Source organism: Anas platyrhynchos, chromosome 9 (assembly GCF_047663525.1).
Source record: "Anas platyrhynchos isolate ZD024472 breed Pekin duck chromosome 9, IASCAAS_PekinDuck_T2T, whole genome shotgun sequence".
Classification (NCBI taxonomy): Eukaryota; Metazoa; Chordata; class Aves; order Anseriformes; family Anatidae; genus Anas; species Anas platyrhynchos.
Genome location: NC_092595.1, coordinates 6,133,937 through 6,151,624, shown reverse-complemented (window position 1 = coordinate 6,151,624; position 17,688 = coordinate 6,133,937). Strand labels below are relative to the sequence as shown.

At 40.6% G+C, this 17,688-nt stretch overlaps 1 protein-coding gene and 1 long non-coding RNA gene across 5 annotated transcripts in view; both read right to left on the bottom strand.

Annotated features, from left to right (window-relative positions):
• Positions 1–5,225, bottom strand: part of NAALADL2 (N-acetylated alpha-linked acidic dipeptidase like 2) — a 432,007-nt gene extending 426,782 nt beyond the window's left edge. The window contains exon 1 of one of the 3 annotated variants that reach the window (XM_027463880.3): positions 5,138–5,225. The gene's annotated coding sequence lies outside the window, so the exon portion shown is untranslated. The remainder of the gene's footprint in view (positions 1–5,137) is intronic. The other 2 variants (XM_027463881.3, XM_038183555.2) reach the window with 2 other exon arrangements.
• Positions 5,226–10,914: 5,689 nt separating this feature from the next.
• LOC119717716 (uncharacterized) lies at positions 10,915–17,263 on the bottom strand. 2 transcript variants are annotated; one of them, XR_005267840.2, is made up of 6 exons: positions 17,069–17,263; positions 14,810–14,957; positions 14,070–14,371; positions 13,314–13,373; positions 12,849–12,979; positions 10,915–11,843 (listed from the first exon to the last, which is right to left on the bottom strand). It is a non-coding gene; the product is annotated as an uncharacterized lncRNA (long non-coding RNA). The 2 variants fall into 2 exon arrangements; XR_005267841.2 differs by lacking the exon at positions 13,314–13,373 and having other exon boundaries at positions 17,069–17,261.
• Positions 17,264–17,688: the final 425 nt, after the last annotated feature.

Here is a 17,688-nt window from a genome sequence, read left to right as displayed (position 1 = left end):
CTTGCCTGTCACTTGATAGTCTCATGCTGCGTTTCTTGATTCTCCTTGCCATTTTTTAGCAGAACTAGAACTGCATTTAAGAATATACCTAGAGAAATTCCTTTCCGTAGCAGGGATAGAAAATAATTCAATACCAAAGTGAGCACTTTGGCATGCCCAGTGCCCAGTTTTTAGCTACTAGGGTGATATTCTTCAGCAGCTTGGAGTATGACTCTTAAGCTGAAGGTGGCATGGATCCAAAGCCATTCTACAGACTGCTTGGCTGCTCAGGAGGATATATCCCAGGCTGAAAGCATAATCATTGTTCTTGATGGTCTGTCACTTAACAGGCTTGCATCAGCAGGCCACCATCAATAAGCTGGTAGCTGCTCCTTTGGATCCCCCTCCTCATTTTCTTCATGGACTTGAAAGAGAAGTGTCCTTGGACAAACATTTTCCTTTTGAAGCCCTTCCTACTCTAAAGTCACCCTGTGCATCAAAATGAAGTGCAGCAAGAATTCAGCATGTTAAGATATGGCTTTCACCAGTTACCATTAACCGAATATTTAAATCCACAAGGTCTCTACTACAGGGGCAAGTGCAACACTTGCATTTCTGGAAGCAAGAAATCAACCACTCTTCAGATGCATCTGCACTTATTGGTGCAGACAAGGTGCAAATTACACCAAGATACCAACCGAGGTAAATCAATATCAGAGCTGAAGAGCCTGCTCATCCGGTCTCACTGTAACCAGCTGTGCTGAGACTGAGCACTTACAAGCCCTTAAATACATACAGTTAGTAGTGATACAGGCACGTACCTGAAAAGCAAAGACAGGTCTTAGCCTGTTGATTTTGCCTCCTCACACTTCTCTACCTGAAACTGAAGGGCAGTGAAGAGGCAAACAGGTACAGCAAGCTGTACTGTAACTGTAGCATTAACACAGGGAAGGAGAAACAGCGGAGACCACAAGCAGTCACCCTTCTTTTCCCATTATTGCTTTCCCTTATATTTACAACATGCCTTACACGCTTTGAATTCACCCTCCATCAACATCACTCATTTCTGACACCAGGCACTGTACCTCTATGGAAGCTGTGATGTAGATTGCAATATATGCTACATCTGGATAGGTTAAAAATAAGGGTGGTTTACTTACTCTTGTCAAAAAATATTAGGAATAAGATATCTGACTTCCCTTCCAACAGTATACTGAGAACACTATTTCTGAAATAATCTAAGCAGTGCTTTACAGAAACTGGGTCTGATGTTTAAGGAGGCAGAAAGTGACCGCATTGCCTTGTACCTACTGCATTCCTGCTACCTAATTAATGTTAAAAACAGCATCTCCCCTGGAAGGTCAAAAGAAGATCCCCAGGCACCTGGGCTACAGTTTGCTGTGCCTGCTGTGTTGCCCATGAGTCAAAAGGAAGTTGGCACAGATGCACTGATTTTTTGATAAAAAAAATATTCAGTCATGATCCAAAATCTGTCTGCCTGTCCCAGTAAGTGAGGAGAAGGGTGGGAAGGGACAGTAAGGAACAGGCAGCATTTAAGACAAAACATTTAATTTAGATAGGGTATAAAAAATTCACTCAAAGCATCTCATCTTCTTAGAACTGATATTTGAGTATTTCATGCAGTTCTGCACTGGGCTCCTTACCGTTCTACATACAGGAGGATCACAGGATAGCACAGGCTGGGAGGGACCGGGAAGGCTGTAGTCGCCTCTCCTGCTCCAAGCAGGGTCAGCACTGGGGTCAGGCCACATTGCTCAGAGCTTTATCCAGTCAGGCTGTGAAAATCTCCACAGGTGGAGACTACACAACCTCTCTGGCCAAACTCTGCTTGACTAGCCTAATGAGGAGAAAGTTTTTCCCCTCACAGCCAACCTAAACCTCTGTTGTTCTGGTTTATGTCCATTGCTTCTCAACCTCCTGCCATGCAGTGCTGTAAAGGGCCTTGCTCTGTCTGCTCTGTAACCTCCTCAGAGGCACTGGAAGGCTGCTGTCAGGTCCTCCATAAAGCCAGGTTTATCAGTTTCTCTGTATTCAGGCGACGCAGCATACCATGGGAACTATGGCTTATTTTATGAGCTGCAGTTCTGCGTCCAAATTATGATTTCCAAGAAAAACTGCAGCAGTTTTGTCAAGAAACCAAAGAGCTCACATCCTTGCCAGAAATATAAAAAAACACCCTACATACAAAAAAAGACTTTTTTAAACCAGCCCTACTTGGCAAATTGTACTTTTAAAGAGCCCCACTCCTGCAATACTAAAGCTCTAATACCCACCTCCTGTTTATCCCAGTACCTCAGCCATAAGACTACTCTATAAGAACAACCACATTCAAAAATAGAGCAGTAAATCCCTAGTAGCATTTATCCAAATATGGAAAAGGCATATTCCATACAGTTTAGCAACAAAAATAGAGAGCATCTGATTTAGAAAATCCAGTTTGCCTTACTTGTTATTTAGCAAACACCTTCTACTAAAATCTTACAGTTTGTTGACAGCAATCTGAAATGTGTTAAAGTAGGATACACATACAGAATGCCTTATTTACTAAAGCAGAATTATTTTTGGAAAAGCTGAATGTAGAACAAGCTACGTCTTGCTCTAATTTACAGCTGAGCATCCTGTTTACATGCTGATGTCCATGTTTACTTCTTTGGATACAGGAAGCTATGCTGAAAGACTTGAAATAATTTTGCCTCACGCTGCCTATCAAGCTATTCCACTTCCATAGGAAACAATGGCTCGGGGTCAAGTTAACTCATGCAGAGAAATGTGAGAAAGCAGAGTTGTTTCACTGCTTTAAGACAATGCCATTTTAGCAGCTTTGCTACAAGGATTTTCTTTGCCAGGCTTCTTTCCCCAATCTGTCTCTCTGAAATGCATACAACTTCCTTCTGGCTCTTTCTGCTCAGAATATTGTTCAAATTATTTTTCTTTCTATCTAAACCTTATTCTGCCCTCTCCTTCCCCCCCTCCCTTAAGGAAAAAAAGTACTAAAATTTTCACAAGATTTGCTCTCTGTCTTCAAGCTACAGTCTTTGCACATCAATCTCCACTATGGAGCTATACACAGCAGTAGTTTCTTTCATGATATTCTTGCATGATTTATTGTTGTTTAATGTACATGTATATCTTGAAACACTGAATGGCTGGCCTTCTAGAGGGTTAAGAGGAGAAAGCCAGGACAGTTTTCCATATGAATCTCTGTGCAAGTGCCAGCTGGATTTTTGCAGCCCTGTGCTCAGCAAAGAGCAGTAGAACAAGAATGCTGTTAGTATTCTTAGAGTGCTCTGAAGAGGAACAGGAAGAGGCAAGAAAATAATCTTACTCTGTACCAGAAAGAAGCGCTAGAAAGTCAAAGAGGAGAATTCAAGCTCCATCCTCCCCACAGCACATAATCAACATCACTCACAGTCACTCTCATGCATCACAGCGACACTAAAGGTAATAAGCTGCACATGAAAGAAGGGAAATACTGAAGAAATGCTGTTACAGTACTTCCCCCTTTCCTCTAGCTCTCCATGCCCTCCAAAAACACCTATTGTTTCCAGGACACTGAAACTACCATTTGCCAAAGCTCTGTCCAGGAAGAGACCCACTTGGCACACATTCCTGCATGTTGGAAAATGTTTATTTATGGTTTATAGCAATACATCCATTCAAATTACTGGGCTTGGTATCCCAATTTTTCATTTACTAGCTTACGTACCCTACCTTCAGATCACAAGGCAGGCCTGAGCCCAGATTGAGCCCTGGAGCACAGGCACTTCTGGGGGCAATACAGAAGTGTTGACGACTCCCTAATACTTCAAATACACATATGACTTCAAGAGCAATGAAAATCACAAGAGATACAGAACAAAGCATGGTATTACAGTGCCATCCTGCTCCTTTTACCCTTGCCTGCCTAACTGCAAATAAACGTCTATTTGCCCCACTACGTGTGCATATCCCAAACCATTATGTGTGTCACAGACACTGCAAAGCGGTATAGTAGTGCGCAAAGTGGAAATCCTACAAACTTCGAGGTTACATAGAAGGGAAAAAAAGACCACTTTCTTCACCTCAGGGGCAAAATTGGAGTTCACATGTGTGATGGACTGAATAATGCTTCATCACAAGAGCCAATTTTCTTCCAGCTCCCTGCAGCTCTTAAAATATAGATCTTAGTTTTGTACCTGATTTGCTAAATGACCTTTCTCTCTATCATGCCTTTAAAAAAAAATAAAAAGAAATGATAAATACACAATTTCATGATTTACCATGCTCACCGGAAGCTAGCTATTTTTAGGAAGGAGTACTATTCTCCCTTAAGAAATATATATCAATATAATACATATATGTATATATAGTCACGTCCCTTCTTCCAGAAGGAGGGAAAGGGGTATTACTTCCTCAGTGAAAATGAAAACCAGAATAAAAAGCTAAGTAGTTATTAACATAGAAGTCATCTAACAACAACAAAATATGTTGTGACTTGTAACAAACAAAAAGCCCTAGGACAGTTTGAGCTCATGTAGCATAAATTTGAGTGTTAACTGTTACAAAAACATGAGAGAGAGGGAAAAAAAGTGAGAAGCATGCATAAGCATTGAATCAATAAGGAAATTGAAATCATATAACTTGAAAGTCAACACTCTTAGATGTTTTCCTACTGCATAGAACTTTTTTAGATAAATAAATATATACGCATATATATATACATGTATATTAAGCAGGACCACCCCATACTGAAACCTTTTCTTCTTTGGATGCATTACATTGCTCTGTTAGAGGAAAAGCAATGTCAGCAGTTACCGCTGCCTGTCCTACCCCATGTCCTGCTCAGACCACCGCTGCCCAGCACCACACAGCACAGGAAGCACCACCCTGTGTCCATTCCTCAGGGCCTCCAGGAGCTGCCTTCCCCTTCAGGGGTTTCCAGCCTCCCAGGAGAGGGACTGTTCCCCCCCACAAGCCCCTTCCTGGAGTGCTGACAGTTAACACACACTTGAAAAAAGCAGAAGAGGGAGAAGGAACCCCAGCAAATTCACAAAGCAACGCAAAAACAACCCCTCATACATGCTCTAACAGACCTTCCTAGTTCAATTCACATCCATTCAGGAATATTGGTAAAGAAACCCTATAAATTCTGTCCTACCTTTTCCTTAAGAAGGCCAAACATCTATCTCCACTCTGATGAGATCTAATTGAAGGTGCTCAGTCCATCTCACTCCTTTATGCCCTTCCTGCAGCTGGTGTGCAGCTGTGGGAGATCAGGGCCCCTGAGCGGTGCCCCTGCCATCCTCTGCCCACCTCCTTCCTCCCACAGCTGTGTGTTTGCCCCCACTTTCTGGGGGTTCCTCTTCAGTTTCTCCCCCTAAGCGGCTGGTACTTCCCTCCCTACCACTTCTAGGCCACGACTGATGACACTCGGGGACTGAAACCAACCCCTTCCATCTTGACACCTCAGTGTGGTTTCCAGGCCCCTAGCTGAGCTCCCAGAGCACCTGGCTCCAATTACCTCAGCCTGCCTTTAGGCTCCCAGGGGGGCAACACTTGGCCATCAAGGCCTGAGAGGAGCCCAGTCCTGACCTGGGGTTTCAGCACACAAGGGGACAAATGAAGCATTATCCAGGCTCTGTATTTGTTAGCGTCTTGATAGTGTCCCCACGGCCTTCAATCTGAAGCGAGAAGTCCAGGAACATTTTGGCAAAAACACAGCAAGACTGGGCTGCAGCAGCACCAGTGCTGTTTTATTAATTCTTCTCACCACTGAAATACACCAAAGCCAAGCCCATAATTCCTGATGCCACTTTTTCATTGTTTACAAAATGTAGACTAGATTTTAAGTTCAGAAATCTCAGCAGTTTAGGTGCATCTGGACAAGACAGAAAATAAATTGTCTAGAGTTAAGACTATGGATATGGATGCTATAAATAAATAAATAAACACACAATCATGAAGTGTTAATTTCTGACATATTGATATCATCAAAAATTTTATTCATGGAACTCAGTGTCATGGGAAAAATGTTGGTTTGAGAGATGCTTGATAGCTTATACAAAACTGACCACTCACAGAGGAGATGATGAACTAATTTGAAGAAAAGTGCTTGATTTATTTGCCTTTGCTCTGTTTTTGTTTAATATTGTGGGAAACTAAAAGTATCTGATTAGAAAAATGAAGTTGAGCCAGAGATACAAGACAGGATGAGTAAACATCCCCCAATGTTCTCAGCACATTACAAACTATATGGTACCTTTTATAACAATGCAGCAAGAATAAATCAACCTTTTGTGACTGAAAGGTGACAATATTACTTGTTCTGGTGTTTTCTGCCTTTCAAAAGATGGTCACTGTTGCTGCTCACAGAATTGAGATCAGGCCAAGACGCGCATTTTAATGTCATTTTGCTCCTTATTACAATTGTTTTCAGGTGACTTTTAGTACCTCATTACCAGCTAGACAAAGTTTTTTCTGGGCTCTGTGTCCTTACAAGGTCCTTACAATGCCTTGAAGACTTTGCATTTCATTTGTACCTATTGCCCAAATGCAGTGTCTTTTAATTGCAAAGTAGTCATAATTTGGATATACAGTGTGACACTCTGTGGTTCACACTCAGGAAGAAGTCTTCAGGAAATTTTCACATCCCAAACTACCTGAATCAGGTTTTATTCACACATATGCTCAGTGTGATGGAAAGACAAACCTCAAACAGGAATTTCAAGCGAGTAAGATCTCTCTCTCTTCAGAGATTGACGTCCAAATTGTTTATAGCACATGCCCTACTTGAATCTGTTCTAAAATCCTTAAGGGCACATACCAAAAGTCCTTGTCTCTCAGCAGTGTAATCCCATGCTGACCCCATGGGTCAACCCAGGGGTGCCCCAGTGCTGGGCTGTCAGTGCTCGGCAGGTAAGGTGGCAGCATGCGGTGCAGTCCCTGTGCACAGTGGTGCAGCCCCTGGGCTGGAAGTGCTCTGGGAAAAGCCCCGAGTGACTGCCCCAGCCATGCATCCCCATGTATACCTCTCCCTCTTGTAATGCTCATTCATAAGTGCATCTCACCTGTATAGAAATAGTGATTTTCTTTTTCCGTAATACTGCCTACAAATAGCTTCTCGATTTTTAGTCCATTAACAAATCTTTCCTGGGATCTATTAACGTGTCACTATGGAATGCCTTTTTCTTCAAAGTTTAATACAGCTTAACTCTGTCTTAATCATATTGCTCTACTACACTTTATAGCCTGCAGCTTCAGGGAACCTTTGCCTTTTATTAGTACCCATATACAATCATGATGTCATTCCAAAAAAATAGTGCTGCTTTGGGTTCCATAAATTCTTATACCTTTGATTTACTTGGTGTATCAGGAGTTCTCTGGGAAGGAAGATATGCAGGCAGAGCAAGGAAATGAAATGCTACAGCACTGAGTTGTGTCAGCACATTGCTTTGCAAGGAAGACCTGACAGGAGATATGGACACTTCTTCCCTGCAATGATACTCGTCAAAGTTAACAGCAATGATGGCTTGGTCAAATTCTTGATACAGTCAAGGTGAGTCCTGCTATCACAGTCAATGAGAGCTGACAGATTGCTGTTGATTTCACACTTGCAGTCTTGCAAGTCACCATTTCTTGTTTGATAGAGCCCCATAAAGAAGCCCTTGTGCCATGGTCTTGAAGTCGCAGAATTTCTGATTTTGCCAGCCGTGAAGCCCTTCTGGCTGCTTGGTGGAAAGAGAAGCAGAGTATCTGTTTGTCATCTAGTTTGGGTCATTTGTTCCACCAGGTGAGGAAAAAGAAGTCAAGGATTGAAAATCCTACTTACAGAAGCAGACTCAGATCCATGTTTTATCTGTTATTTGGTGTGGTATTTTTTTCCTTTGTAATGACATTTGTGATGAATATACCAAAGTTGTAGTAGTGTGATAAATCTGTGGCCTCCATCCATTAAATATGTTATTTATATCACTGACTTCATTACTGGAGATGACAAAACTAAGATTATGTAGTTGTGCAGTTGTATAAGAGTAGGTACTGATAACTCTGTTGCCTTTTCCAAATCCATTTCTACCGAGAAGCATATTTTAATGCAATTTAGGGTGCTATGGTCTCAGGAGCCTGAACAAGATGTATTCACTAATTAAATATAAACATGAGGTCCAGCATTCTTTCTAAAATACATCAGATCCTGTCGTACTCACATGCTTGTCTCCCTGCTGTTACAAAGATTTGTCATATGCAGGTGCTTGATTTTCCTCTTAGCATCATGTCAAAGACTGAAAAATTCCTATGTATCTGATCTGTCTGAAAGTAAGACACCATCGTACCTTTTCTTTCTAGTACCCAAGCAGGCACTGTCTGGGTCTGCTTCAATATTTGTTGTTTTTTTTCCAGTTTCTTCATAAGACTTTTTTGATTTTTTTTTTCCAAGTCAGAGTTACTGCTATGTGCTCTATGTGGTGCAAATGTTCAAAGGAATTGGGAATGTGCAGCTCGTACAGAATGCAGCTGCCTGGCTGTGAAATGATATTAGACGCAGAGAATACAGTATATCGATGCTTTGGCATCTATATCAGCTTCCTGTTTGTTTCTGAGTATAATTTAAGTCCCTTTTTTTTTTACCTGGTTGGATCCTGAAAGGTTACTGCTTTTGTCTATATGAATTGCCATAGCAACTGTGGTGCTGGAGCCAACAGTCACAGGCTTTAACAGCCTGGGGGTCAGCAGCACAACACTCTTAATTTAGAGACCTTCATCTCTAAAATCTGGGTTGTTTTACTGACTTGATTGGGCTATATTTTCTGTACTTCAACATGACTCGGTGGTCTGTGGGCTACAGAATCCTGATTTCTGCCTGAGAGGAAGGGAGGGAAGAGATGTGAGTTTATATATGTTTATTTAGGAAGAATTGTATTTTTTTTCCTTTGAATAAACATATTTTAAAGCCTACCCAAAACCCAAAGTATATATTGACTTGCATGTAAAAGCTATGTTATGGTATGTCCTATTCTGTTGCAAGGCTACGGCTCAGATCTAAGGCTTTTCCTTCTGTATATTATCAGCTGCAGACTGCACTAATCACAAACAGTGCATGTGAGCCTGGCTCAACATCCTGACTGCAATAGCCCCAGCAGTGTAAATTTATAATGTCATATTTTTAAAATGATGTGCTTGAAGCCAGCATTGCAGGGAAAGTCACAAGTGGCAGTGGGGCAGACAAATCACACAGTGTTTTCCTGTTTGTTAGCAGGTCTCTCTTGCCCTTCAGCTGATAGAGCAGAAAGCAGTGGCTACTACTATTATGTGCCACAAATATGTTACCCTCAGTAACACACAATTTAAATATTGATAATGATATTTATGCAGTTGGTCGTTCGAGCAGTGGTAACATGTATCTGTCACTCATTGCAGCTTTATCTGCCATACTGCACATATTTTTATTAAAATGAGTGCAGCTGGGGACCTTATCAATAGGAATAGCTGAGTGTCAAAGTCCTCATCCTCCACAGAAACAAAAGCATCCAAAGCTGATGCTTTTAAATGCTGTAAGATACTTCACTTCTGTTCACATTTTTTGTTGTTCTGCAACACTCTAACATGGTTGTTTAGTGACACCGCTGACCTAGCCAATGAAATAATGGAAATCATAAAATTGTGCTCTGCAGTGTGTAGGGGTCTAATGGCTTTGTCTTCTGGGTGAATCTTTCCTGACCTGCTTGCTCTGTGGGTGTGCTGTAGGTGTTTTATCAGGACTTTGGGATTCAACCAAGACTGACTACTTGGTTGACAAACAGTGGCACCCATGCCCAGAAGTTTGAAGCCAAGCTTCCCAAATAATCTGCACGAATACCAAATGCAGACATCTACCTATTCATTTATTGACATGTATGGCTTTAGGTGACAGTTGCTGTGAAATTAAATATTGAAAACACTACTTTACCCTTCTCCCAATTCATTTTTACCACTGGGACAGCTTCCAACAATGGAGGACATTCCTATTTTCTTCAGATGGCTACCTATCTTCTTCCTAGAACAGAAAACATCAAACCATTGCAAAGGGAGCTGAAATGACCCAGAAAAAAAAACTTTATGTGAATCTGGAATACCCAGAGAGACACCAACCTCTTCATTTTATTTTTACATGTCCTTGACTACTATTTCTTGCATGTAGAGGGATGCGTCAAGCCCCAGATAAGTCAGTCACCTTGACTCTTTGGGGCTATCCCCCCTACACTTCTTACTTAGAAAACTTCAAAAGCAGCTGTTTTCTCAACACAAAGTGTTAGGAGAGTAGGATGCTGTGATACAGCAACTGGGGCTATGGCTCCCTGGCCGGATGGCTTTGTCAGAAACAGATCTTGGTCTCTGGTGTAAGGAGCTCAAAATGGGGGTGATAAAAAGAGAGAAAGTCTAAGACAATTGTAGTTTTACAGTCTTCTTTTTCAGCTTGCAAACCGCAGATAAGAGCAGACAAGCTTTATGACAGTGTAGAGAAATCAATACATTTTTATTGATTCTTGTAGCTGCAGAACTCTCACCCAGCACAAGTACAGGGGTCAGAGTATGAGTACATGACTGTCCTGCTACACTACGAGTGTGCTCCTCAGAAGTCGTGCTATTTGATTCACCAAGGATGAAGTCTGCTCCATTACATGACTGCAACAACAGCATCTGACCCAGGATCCTCTCTCAGCGGGGGAAGGTAGGTGCTGTAAATTATCCACTGCTGGGGGCAGCTGCAGCTGCTTGCACAGCTTCACATAAGGAAAATACTTTTTTTTTTTTTTTTTAATTTAACAAAAGAGTATTTTCAAACCAAGACACAGAGCCTATTGAAACAATGCATTTTATTCTAAAAGAAGGCAGTCTGCAAAGTTGCATTTGAAGAAATGACACAGAAGAAGAAACATCAAAACAAAACAACTTGGAAAACTAACTAAGAAGCGGCATAGTCAAAGCAGAATGAAATTAGGGACTTGGAACAAGCATCTAGTTTTGAAACAAAAAGAACTGGAAACAAAAAGCAGTCAGAATTAAACAGAAATTAAATTAATGAAAATTTGAATATGAAAATGAATTGAAACAGAGTTGTAAGTTTTACATTTATTTGAAATTTTTGTAACCCCCCAAAAAAACATCACTGAGAGGTTTTCAAAGTTGTTTTGATTTTGTAGAAATATTCATTTATTTAATTGGCACTCGAAACTTCTCTTGAAAAATTTCTGACCTGCTTCAGCCTTAGTGAGAAGCCATTCATTGGCAAACTGAAATTCTCTGGTCATTTTCAGTAGCTGTGAAGCTGTTGAAATGGTGTAAAACTTTCTAGTAAGTCCTTTTAGTATTGTGGCCCACATTTTCAGGTGACATTTTGTAGTTGATTTGATTGTGCAGCAATGGACTTCACCTTTATTCTGTCTTTTATTCTCCATCTTTTCAGCTGAGTCCATTATTACTTGTTCCGAATTCCTTCAACTCTTCTCTTTGACTTTGTGTTACTTTCCCCTTCATTCTCAGACTGCACCACCTAACACCCTACACCTGCTTTTGATGTCACCAAATAGGGACAATGACTATAAAGTCATTTCCCTTTACAAGTCAAACCTGGAAGGTCTCTCTGTTGTCATTCATTCTATTTCCATTGCTGGCGTAAGTGTCCTTGTTGTTTTTCCCACTAGTGAAGACAGGGCAAATGTCATATTCACTGAAGCAAAGACTTTGCTTTGAAGCGGTATTGATTTTTCCTTTTCCCTTCTGAAGCTTTGCCAGGCTCCATAAAAGCATGTCTCTTGTTCAGAAGCTCTTTGGACTGAGAGACAACAGGGGCAGCAGTACCAGCGGGGAGCAGTTGGAAGTTAGGGCATCTGGTGGGGAATGACAATTTTGACAGCAGTTAGAAAAAGAAAGAGGTCATTTTATTTTTAACTGTACTGTGAGAACAATTGTGGATCAGAACAAAGCCAAATGGGAAACACAGATTTAATTCCAACCTATAATTCCTCCTTGTCTAATTTGGAATATGAACGTTTTTGTAGGACTCAGTTGCTGGCAGCAAGACAACTGGACCACCAGAAGTTACATCTGGGTTAAAGGCTTAACCACAAAGGTGATAAGAGCCATGACTTTGGGGCACAATGTTACAAAGGCACAAACCTTACTTGGCACTGGACAGGAGCCTGCAGAGAACTTCTCTGGATGAAGGTCCAGTGCTACAACAGGAGTCCTATTTAAGAGATCTCAATTTCTTCCTTCGGAACCAGTTTGTGTGATGTAGAAATATCCAGTAGTGTTTATTAAGCTCGCACATATAGCAAACAACCAAAATTCTTCTGTATTTTCCCACTGTGAGTCTGGATCCCTTGAAGGATATGACCACATACAGGCAATTATCTGTGCACTGGAGAGTGTCCCACTCAGTGAGAAGGTGGGTCCTGATTTTAAGTCTATTTAAAAGTTGTGCCTCCTAGATCCTCCAACACTTCCATGGCATTTTGTTCATGCTGACTCAGAGGAAACAATCTCACTTATTGAAGCATCAATGCCACTTTTTCTATTCTTGTGTATTTCTTTGCGATGTCAGGCTAGCTGAGCTGGTCTTCCAAAGCTCAGCAGCTGATGCTGGAAGTGCATGTAAAATTATAGCATCTGCCTTTTGCAGAGTGAGTCAAGTAATAATTATAGTAGATTTGCCTACAGGTTTTGTTTCTTTGTGATTTATTGTTTTTTGTAAAATTAGTAACTACTTCACTTAAGTACACCGGAATTATTGTTCTTAAAAAAAAAAAAAAACAATAAGAATTATTCCTAGTGCCAGTCTGAGACCTCATACTCACAAGAAGTAAATCAACCAAGTGTCCCCCTTTTATTACCTTCCTCTGCTCAGTCCCATCTCCAAGTCAGAAAGGTCTGACTAGAAATTCATGAGATTGCTTCCGATTTCTCAGCTATTTTGTGAATTGTGCATATGCAACAGCTGGAAATAAGACTTTTTTTAAAACACCTGCGGAGAAAAAAAAAATAGCATCAATGAGAGGGTTCTGTTGATTAGAGGATGTTTTCTGCTACTCATTTGTAAGGGAAGTGATTCATTAAGTGCTGTCTGAAAACTATCTTCATGCTGAATTAATAGGAAAAGGTCCTGTAGTCACTAAGGTGTGCAGGAATAGCTGAAACCCCCAGCACCACCATGGTGATTGCTGGTGCTGACCCATGCTTTGCACATCAGCACTGCTCCGGCTGGCCATGACATTTGTAAATTCTCTCCAACCTCCCCTGGCATGGCCATCACTAGTTGCTACCTTTTTTTTTCCCCCCCCCTCTCCAACCACTTGTACCTGTCAGTGCAGTTTTACACAGTCTCTCGAGCAATAGGAAGCATCTTAAAACCGTGACACCTTGCATGGGGAAAGAAAAACATAACTGATACTGTTTGCCCCACCAGGGTCCAAGCACAGCAAGTAATAAACACATGGAAACTATTTTGGTGTCCTGGGTCAGCTTTGACTTTGCAGTTTCCTGCAATACATTTCAGGGCATATCACAGTGTTGACCTCTACACTGGTGTTATCTGTCCAGTTCTCTGTGTACATTTGTTTTCATTATTTGTGTCCCCTCATCCTGTTTTTTTCTGACAGGCTCAGGATCTGAAAGCTGCTTTGCCAGACCTTTAAGTAACAACCCATCATCAGCCGTACTGGGTATGGAAGGCTGCAGCTTGAATTTGTTTTCACAAAAGACACATCACAAGACCTGCCTAATCAGCAGTTACCTAGTTTGCTCACTCCAGACAGAGTCAATTTACAGACCACGTCTGTTGTTGACCCTGCTGTCTGCTCTGGATTATTCCAGTCTGCCTCCACTTTCTAAAATTAAATGTTAGTATTTTTAATTGCTGTTTTTAACTCTTGCCTAATTGGGCACAAGCTCATATGTTACAAACCTCTCTCAAAGGAAAACAAGAGCAATCTAGTAAAGAAGCAAGAGTGGGACTGCTGGCACTAACAGAATGGGTTTGTGCCATTTTGCCTCTGCCCATCACCCACAGGTGGTTGCATGGCAGTGAAAAAAAGTCAGGTACCACATCCACTCACCTCCCCTGCCCAGGTCAGATGTACCATCACATTGCAGGAATTCCACATCTCAGAGCATGAACATGTAGGGTTGTTGCTGCTGATGTAATTCAAAGCAGCTCTGAGTCTGAGCTTGCTGCTTGTTCATGTTGCAGCTGAAAGAGCTTGTAGACATTGGAGGATTAATCTTGTGATTAGGCATCTCGGGTCTGTATACGATACTTGGTCAGAGCTGAGATCACAGAACACAGTATTTCATGGCCACTCTTTGTTTCCTTTATACTTGTTGTAGACGTGAAGTAAAACTGTTTCATTCACAATAACTGCAATAAAATTTGGCAATAATTGCAAAAATTATATACTATATTTCTGTAGACTACTTAAAAGATACTGCTAAATTTGACCAGAGGGAATATGAAAAATAGCTATTTTTTAAACCAACAAAAAAAGAACGGTGAAATTATTATAGCATTTCTTTCTCTGACTTTTAATAAGACTTTTCTTCTATGTGACTGTTTCTAGTTGATCTCATTTTAAAAATAAATTTCACATTCTGGGAGAGAATATACAGCCTATCCTGTATAGTTTACTATAGAGGGTGCCAAAGATTTGCAGTTTGCAAATTTCAAGTTCAGCTGTTTATGATACTATAATTTTTCTATGCCCATAAAAACAAACAAACAAACAAACAACAAAAAGAAACTCTGACCATAGCAACATAGACCCAGAATGAACATTCAGGAAACAAATTTGGCACCTACCTGAGGGATTATGGACTGAACACAGACCACAGGAATGAAGAGGCTGATGAAGTAGCTACACGTGTTCTACTTTGGAAATAAACATTGGAATGCTCTGGCTGCTGTCATCTGGTTTATGGCAAAAAACACAGCAGGTCTGTGGTAACATCTGTAAGTAAAGGTCAGCAGCAAGCCAAAACTGATTAAAATTTTAACCACGGAAAATATATATTTATTTTTTCTTAAAGATTTACAAAGATTTAATTTGCTGTCTTTATTTCCTTAGTACATAAGACCACAGATGTGAAACAAACGTAGTTGTACCAATCCTTAATCCAAACAGTTCTACTGTAAACCAAAGTCTGCTATACCTAGTGTAAAGGTTAACTGAATGGCAAATTCCATGAAAATCTTTAAATAAATAAGGAGTTACTGTAAGATACCAGAGTCAATGAGTCTCATGAATGCTCACAGCTGTTCTCTAAAATTTAGTTTTCTAGCTTTGACCTCTGTTCTTTTTGAGAAACCAGGTTTTTGTTGATCAGCCTTGCAGATCAACAGGATGGGTATAAGCCCTGTGATTGCACCACAGGTAGTCCCCATTAGCTGATGCTTTTCATATTGATCTCTCCTAAATGGATAATGTTTAGTAGTTTCATAGTCAATGAAACCATCAATAACTGTCAGCTTTTACATCTCTTTGACCTCAATGAAGAGCAAATATTGCTATCAGTTTTATCTGGTTTATTCTTGTTGTTTTGAGTTTTTTCAGTTAATCTGATTGCAACACACAGCATGAGGATCAGAGGTTTGAACAAAAGCAGCTAAGGCATTCATGTACCTCCTAAGACATTACTGATCACATTTTGCATAGTTCTCTTCAAAACATTGATGATTCACAGGACAGTAATCAGTCCTCTCTCCAGTAAAATAAGTTCACAATGATTTCAATGAGATATAGCTCTAAAACATGTTTCTATAAATCTTGTAGTCTTAAGTGCTTGTCAAATAGATGTCAGAAACCACATGGAAGTCTAAAAATGCTCATGTAAACCCATCTTCAAGTGCTTGATATCGATTTGTCTATTGTACATCTTCATGCTCAACACAGGTTAAAATAGTTCAGTTATCTCACATTATAACTAGAGGCTGCTGACAGAAATAAGTTGTTATGCTGCTTGCAACTAACAAAACCCCTCAGATTTTGGGCAATTTTTGAAAATGAAAACCATATCCTTTTCATGTGTGAATTCTCTTGCTGTTCCTACCACCTCTTTTAGTCCTTTGACAAAGGTTTGAAGCTTAAAAACACTCAAAACTAGGATGAAAAAGAGGAATCCCTACTACATAAAAAAGGACCCCACTGGACCAGAAGAGACATCTTGTCTTTTTTTTTTTTTTGTTAAATATAGATACTGAGTGCTAACCACAGCTAAATCCATGCTAACTTCTGAGAAGAACAAGCCAACTTCAAAGATGCTCAAAGTGGTAAAACATAGCAGTTTTGCCAAGTGCTACAAAAGGACCCCATTTCTGTTGGTGTTCCAGACTGCTCAGTAATGGTTTCATCCCCAAAACTCACCTCTAGGGGCTTAGCATCTCCATTCTCTCTCTCTCTTCCCTCACCCCCATCTTTCTCTCCCCAACAGCATTTCTCTGTTCTTCTGCATTACCACTTCATTAACTCACTCCTGACTAAGCTTATTCCTCACAAAGTACTATCACACAGAATATAACAGTGCTGTGAAACCAACATTTTTAGTGAGCCAATTATCTATGTCTTAATTATTAGTAATCTTAGAGCTATTTAGAGAGGTGAAAGAAATGAGACAAGAACCACTATCTCATCTACCCATCATCCCACGGCAAAATTTGTTCTGAAATGCCTTCTGCACTACAAATGCTGTAGGCAACCAGCTCTGCTTGTCATTGGAAAGCCTCTATACTATGAAGTTTTCAAAGTGAGGATTGCTCATTACTTCATTCTGTTTCATAGCCTTCGCTGTTTAATTCTTATCACTGCTGGTCTTATTCCCAGCTATAGGCACTGTAGTAATAATCAATGGGTGTAAAAAGCTATCATTCTGATCTAAACAACTTCAAAAATGTCAATTGCATACATGTATAAAATGAGAAGAGAATGCTTGATTGCATAAAAGGGTTTCAGGATTTCATAGTCAAGTGAATCTGAGGGAGAGAAAGGACAGCATTTAATTCATCCACTTTTGATTCCCCCATTAGTCACCAGGGAAAGACAAGCACCTCTAGAATATGACTTACCTGGTACCAAAATTCCTCCATCAATTAACTTCACTAGAAGGTACAGTCAGCATCCCTATACTGATGGTGATAACTGATAAGTAAGAATTTCATCCTGATAATATACATCCAACCAGAAATCTAACAGCAAGCACACCTCCCATGCTAGAATCCAAGCTGTCAAGCCACCCTCCTACTCTTTAAGAAGAAGATGAAGAGCTCGTTAGAGCTGCAAAACAGTGGCAAATTAAATTGGATGCTCCACACACCTGTAGCTCATTCCCTTCTGATATTGAAAGCGCACATTTTTCTCAGGTGCAGTAAGTGGAAACTCTGCTGTTTACTGTGGTGGGCTCAGCGTGAGCTTAGTTCAGTGGAATGGCTGTAACAGATACAGACACCCTGACAAAATCCGCTTCACTGCAGACAGAGGTCGTAGTGTCTGCGCAGCTGGGAAGAATACATCAACACTTGTCTGAAGTGTGGCCATGAGCTACAAACTACTTATAACCTCTTTAATCTTCTTAATTTAACAAACAGCAGAGTTTACAAGTCATTGCTTATGTCTGGAGGCATCTGCTTGCCTTAGGTCTAGGTTTGCTTTTGTCTGTGAAATTGTACCTCCAGCGTCTTTCAAAGGG